This window comes from Nycticebus coucang, chromosome 2, assembly GCF_027406575.1.
Source record: "Nycticebus coucang isolate mNycCou1 chromosome 2, mNycCou1.pri, whole genome shotgun sequence".
Taxonomy (NCBI): domain Eukaryota; kingdom Metazoa; phylum Chordata; class Mammalia; order Primates; family Lorisidae; genus Nycticebus; species Nycticebus coucang.
In genome coordinates this window covers 59534627-59541598 of record NC_069781.1, presented here as the reverse complement: position 1 = coordinate 59541598, position 6972 = coordinate 59534627, and positions in this window count along the sequence as shown.

Here is a 6972-nt window from a genome sequence, read left to right as displayed (position 1 = left end):
CTCAATTTTTCTAGTTTAATTATAATTTCCCATTGCTGCCTATTTCAATAATTAGAACTTCATTTTTGTTAGTGTTTCTACCACTATTACTTGCTTTTTTCACCCAATTTCATCCCGTAAAGTTTTCTGTTTGCTTGTTTTGGTTTGATTTATAGCATTTTTGTCTTTCCTCTCTACTTGGTGGAGGGGGGGTACTGTGTCTGATCAGGTTAGCAAAGAGCTGCTGACCTCAAGGGAACCACCCAACTGGGCACCCCCAGAAGGTGGTTTTTTTTTTAAGGTTGTATCAAAGTACCCTACTGTACACCTACATTGCTCTGTCTCCCTCTTTCTGTGCCTCTCTTCTTTTTGTCAATATTCCTTTTACCCACCCCCTCTCCTTTCTCTATTTTTCTTTTTTTTTTCCTTATCACTCGGTCCTCCTTTCTTTCATCCCTTTTTTGCTCTTAAACCTTCTCACCCTTCTGGTCCTGTAACCCTTAGTCCACAGGCACGAGAACTTAAAGAGCAAGAGGAAGTGAAAGGAAAATTAGGGCAAGGAAACAGATAAAAGAAACCACTCATGAGGAAGAATCAGCAGAAAACTCCAGGCAACATGAAGAACCAGTCCAGAACAACCCCGCCAAGGGACCATGAGGTAGCTACTGCAGAGGATTCCACCTATACAGAAATGTTAGGAATGACAGAAAGGGAATTTAGAATACACATGTTGAAAACAATGAAAGAAATGATGGAAACAATGAAGGAAACTGCTAATAAAGTGGAAAATAACCAAAAGGAAATCCAAAAACAGAATCAAATCAGAGATGAACGATATGAAGAATATAAAAAGGGTATAGCAGAGCTGAAGGAAATGAAACAGTCAATCAGGGAACTTAAAGATGCAATGGAAAGTATCAGGAACAGGTTAGACCATGCAGAAGAAAGAATTTCAGATGCAGAAGACAAAGTTTTTGAGATAACTCAGATAGTAAAAGAGGCAGAAAAGAAGAGAGAGAAAGCAGAACGTTCACTGTCAGAATTATGGGACTTTATGAAGCGTTCCAACATACGAGTTATAGGAATTCCACAATTCCATATAACTGGAAAAGTTCAGGCAAATTGGTAAAGAGAACTGACCACAAAATTTATCGCAATGTTATCCAAATGTAGTTAAATAAAAATTTATACATTTAGGGCGACGCCTGTGGCTCAAGGAGTAGGGCGCCGGTCCCATGTGCTGGAGGTGGCGGGTTCAAACCCAGCCCCAGCCAAAAATTACAAAAAAAATAAAAAATTATACATTTTAAAAAAATAAATAAATAATAAACCAAGTCCAGCTGGCTAATTCTAAATATTTAACTTTTCACTGTAAAAACAAATGAACTACAAAATAATCTATGGCAAATATATGATCTATAAGAAATAAAACTCAAGGAAAGCCCAGAACTCCAGACTTGATTTTTCATTTAGGCTGATCAGGTTTAACCACCAGTGAGAATTCGTCAGGGAAAGTCTGCCATCTTGTGGCCAGAAGAACTGTAAGAACTTAGCTGCCCTTTGGTGGCTTTTCCCCCCAGACAGCTGCTCTGGCAGACAAAAGCCTTCTCATCCAGCCATCTGAACATCCCCCAGAGCCTTCTCACTAACAAGTACAATATCCTCAAAAGTTAAAGCTGAAATGCAGCCTGATCAAGATCTACTAAAACAAGAAAAAACTAGCTGGGCAACATGGCAGGTGCCTGTAGTCCCAGCTACTCAGGAGGCTGAAGCAAGGGGGTCTCTTGAGCTCAAGAGTTTGTGGTTGCTGTGAGCTATGACAATACCATGGGACTCTATCCAAGGTGGCAGAGTGAGACTCTGTCTCAAAAAAAAAGGAATAGAAAGGTGTCTGGTGGACACCTGTAGTCCCAGATACTCAGGAGGCTGAGTCAAGAGGACTGCTTGAGTTCAAGAGTTTGAGGTTGGACTAAGCTATAATGACACCACAAAACTCTAACAAGGGGGGACAGAGTGAGACTCTTGTCTCAAAAAAAAAAAAAAAAAATTGAGCCTCCTAATTTATTCCAGCACATTATTACCTTGACAAATAAAAGCAGTCCATCCATTCATTCAAAAATATGTTTGGCTGCTCTATGGAGAATAGTACACTGGTATTATATAGAACTCACACACACAAATAGAAAGCATGGTCACTGCTTCCCCAGAGTATACAATCAATAGAGAAAATAAAGCATGTGCAGACACATAACTAGAAGATGAGGACATGGAGCAGGGTCCCTCTTTGACAGGAAGCTACAAGGCCCTGTAATGGGAGACTTGCAACTGAAACGGGACCTTTTAAAGGTCAAGCAGCAGCAGGAGAGGTCACAGGCATTTCAGAGAAAGGAAGGGGAACAAAAAGAGAGGGGAGACCGGAGGGTCCACTCAGGGGATGCCAAGAAGCCTGATCCAATTCAAGGTGTAGTATCATGCAAGGGAATCACTAGAAAGAAAACTAGGAGGGTATGTCAGCACCAGTTTCCAAACATAAAAATGAGAGAACCGGGCGCTGGCCCCATATACCAAGGGTGGCGGGTTCAAACCCAGCCCCGGCTGAACTGCAAACCAAAACATAGCTGGGTGTTGTGGCGGGCGCCTGTAGTCCCAGCTACTAGGGAGGCTGAGGCAGGAGAATCGCTTCAGCCCAGGAGTTGGAGGTTGCTGTGAGCTGTGTGAGGCCATGGCACTCTACCGAGGGCGATAAAGTGAGACCCTGTCTCTACAAAAAAAAAAAAAAAATGAGAGAACCAGGGAAGGAACAATGGGAATAAAAGGGTAGGCACCAATTAAGGAAAGATTGCAATGGAGCAGGACCCCAGACTTTGGAAATTATTACATGCTGGGGAGGAGAGGAAGAAATAATTCAAAAGTTTAAATCAGGAAACTTCTCTGAAGAAGACAGGCGCATGGCCTACAGACATATGAAAATTGCTCATCATCCTTAATCAGAGAAATGCAAATCAAAACTACTTTGAGATATCATCTAACTCCACTAAGATTAGCCCCTATCACAAAATCCCAAGACCAGAGATGTTGGCGTAGATGTGGAGAAAAGGGAACACTTCTATACTGCTGGTGGGAATGCAAATTAATATGTTCCTTTTGGAAAGATATTTGGAGAACACTTAGAGATCTAAAAATAGATCAATCCTATAATTCCTTCTAGGTATATACCCAGAAGACCAAAAACCACATTATAACAAAGATATTTGTACAGAATGTTTATTGCAGCCCAATTCATAATTGCCAAGTCATGGAAAAAGCCCAAGTGCCCATCGATCCACGAATGGATTAATAAATTGTGATATATGTACACCATGGAATATTATGCAGCCTTAAAGAAAGATGGAGACTTTACATCTTTCATGTTTACATGGATGGAGCTGGAACATATTCTTCTTAGTAAAGTATCTCAAGAATGGAAGAAAAAGTACCCAATGTACTCAGCCCTACTATGAAACTAATTTAGGGTTTTCACATGAAAGCTATAACCCAGTTACAACCTAAGAATAGGGGGAAGGGGGAAAGGGAGGGGAGGGAGGGGGGAGGTAGGTAGAGGGAAGGGGATTGGTGGGATTACACCAGCGGTGCATCTTACAAGGGTATATGTGAAACTTGGTAAACGGTCTGTGAAGCTAGTGAATGATGCCCCATGATCATATCAATGTACACAACTATGATTTAATAAAAAAAAAAAAAAAGAATGGAAGAAAAAGTATCCAATGTACTCAGCCCTACTATGAAATTAATTTATGGCTTTCACATGAAAGCTATAACCCAGTTACAACCTAAGAATAGGGGGAAGGAGGAAAGGGAGGGGAGGGAGAGGGGAGGATGGGTGGAGGGAGGGTGATTGGTCGGATTACACCTGAGGTGCATCTTACAAGGGTACATGTGAAACTTAGTAAATGTAGAATATAATGTCTTAACACAATAACTGAGAAAATGCCAGGAAGGCTATGATAACCAGTATGATGAAAATGTGTCAAACGGTCTATAAAACCAGTGTATGGTGCCCCATGATCACATTAATGTACACAGCTATGATTTAATAATAAAAAAAAAAGTTTAAATCAGGGTAAACTTGGTTTACCATGGTTTAGATATGACACCATTAATGAACCAGGTACTGGAAGAAAGTGAAAGTGAATGTTTAAAAGTTATAGAAAGTATGGTAATAAGACAGACAGATGGATCACCAAGCATCTTAAGAAGATGGAAATGAGACTGAATCAGTAAGTGTCATAAAGTGGCAAATACAGGAGGAAGAAAGAAAGAAGACTCAAGAAGAGACTCCACATCTGTTGGGAAGTGATCCTTTTTGAATATTTTATGAGGAACTCCCCCCCACCCCACCCCCGCCTAGGGCAATTGAAGCAACACCAAAAATGCACTACTGGGACCTGATCAAACTAAAAAGCTTCTGCACAGCCAAAGACACAGTAAGTAAAGCAAACAAACAGCCCTCAGAATGGGAGAAGATACTTGCAGGTTGTCTCCGACAAAGGTTTAATAACCAGAATCCAGAGAACTCAAATGTATTAGCAAGAAAAGAACAAGTGATCCCATCGCAGGCTGGGCAAGGGACTTGAAGTCCTCTTCAGAGAAGAAGACAGGCACACAGCCTACAGACATATGAAGAAATGCTCATCACCCTTAATCATCAGAGAAATGGAAATCAAAGCCACTTTGAGATATCATCTAACTGCAATGAGATTATTAGCCCATATCACAAAATCCCAAAACCAGAGATGTTGGCGTGGATGTGGAGAAAAGGGAACACTTCTACACTGCTGGTGGGAATGCAAACTAATATGTTCCTTTTGGAAAGATGTTTGGAGAACACTTAAGAGATCTAAAAATAGGCCTGCCATTCGACCCCACAATTTCTCTACTAGGTATATATCCAGAAGACCAAAATCACTTTATAACAAATATATTTGTACCAGAATGTTTATTGCAGCCCAATTCATAATTGCTAAGTCATGGAAGAAACCCAAGTGCCCATCGACCCACAAATGGATTAATAAATTGTGGTATATGTACACCATGGAATATTATGCAGCCTTAAAGAAAGATGGAGACTTTACCTCTTTCATGTTTACATGGATGGAGCTGGAACATATTCTTCTTAGTAAAGTATCTCAAGAATGGAAGAAAAGGTATCCAATGTACTCAGCCCTACTATGAAACCAATATAGCTTTCATATGAAAACTATAACCCAATTATAGCCCAAGAATATGGGGAAAGAAGAGAGGGAGGGGAGGGGAGGAGGAAGGATGGTGGAGGGAGGGTAATTGGGGAAACCAGACCTACAGTGCATCTTACAAGGGTACATGTGAAACTTAATAAATGTAGAATATAAATGTCTTAACAATAAGAAAATGCTGTGAAGGCTATGTTAACCAGCTTGATAAAAATATTTCAAATTGTATATAAAACCAGCACATTGTACCCCATGACTGCATTAAGGTACACAGCTATGATTCAATAATAAAAAAAAAAATGGGGGGGAGTGACCTAAAGGAGAATAGAGGCTGGGCGCAGTGGTTCACGATAGCAATCCCAGTACTTTTGGAGGCTAAGGTGGGAGGTTTGCTTGACCCCAGGAAGTCGAGATTGCAGTGAGCTATAATGATGCCACTGCACTCTAGCTTGGGCCACTGAGATGTTGTCTCTATCTGGGAAAAAAAAAAAGGCGGGGGGAAGGTGGTGGAGGAGACAGAGTCAGAAAAGGAACATCAGGATAAGTCATACCTCTATTACAGGGGCAGGAGACGTCTCACTTTGCACCCCTTATATGAGTACGGTATCCCTGCTTTCCTACTTAAGATTTTATGCTGGGTAAATAAAGATGGACACTATGTTAACCTCAAAGCCTAGAGCAGAGGACTACACAGGAGGGTGGTGCAGAGCACCCCAGTAGAAGGTAAGCCTTAGAAATAAAAACGTTGTGCCTTAGTAATGTGCAAATTGAGTCCTAGCGTACACACTGCTGTAGTCCCACCTCGAAAAGCTTAAAGCAAATCCTACACTTGTCTGAGACCTAGTTCAGTGGTTCCCTGGCCTAGAGAATGGTCAGAATCACCTGAAGACTGCTGGCATAGCCACTGATTTAACCTCCTGGACAACAAATAGTTTTCAAGCTCCGCTCTTGATTCTAATGAGCAGGCAGGGTTGAGAATCACGCACTAATGTTGAGGGGAAATGAGGTTTCTAACCCAGTTTAAAGAGTGCCCTTGATTCTCCCCCACTGTCTTTTATATGCTCATGTAACATATTGGTGCTAGCAAACCTTTCCGCAGATTTCAGGATACTAACACGTATCAAGCCCAAAACCAGGGGTCACACACAGCATCCCGTTTAGTCCTCACAAAAGTCCTGTGAGGTAGCTCCTCTGTGACAGGTGCAGAAATTGAGACCTGGAGAAATTCAGTTACCTACCCAAGATCCCACGGCTAGTGACCGCCCAGGAGGCTGGCCCCAGCACACCCTCTTATCTGGAGTGCCTCAGCAGTCCCTGCCCCTGTGCAGTTGGGGGGAGGCACGTGGAGAAGCAGCTCTGACACATGGACTTGTCAACTGCACATCTCCAACCAAAGCAAGATGAGGCCTCAGCCTCGCTCGGGGGTGGGGGGGAAGGCCTCAAAGGTCAGGCTCCTCCAGCCGTGGCCTGGGCGCTGCCACCTTACCCACAGGAGCACAGCTCGCAGATACATTTCCTCTTCACAGGGGCCATCCCAAAAGGCCCAGACGTCCCCTCACGGCAGCCCGCACAGCATCCACAGCCGCTTCGTGGACCCCAAGCTCTTGAATGCGGTGCGCCAAGTCTCGAGGGCCGTGGCAGATGTTCTGAATATTTACCCGGAAGAAAACTTAAGCGGCCCTACTGCCAAGACCTGAAGCCCGTTCCCTTCCTGGAGCTGGCCTTGCGCGAGGGAGCAACACGG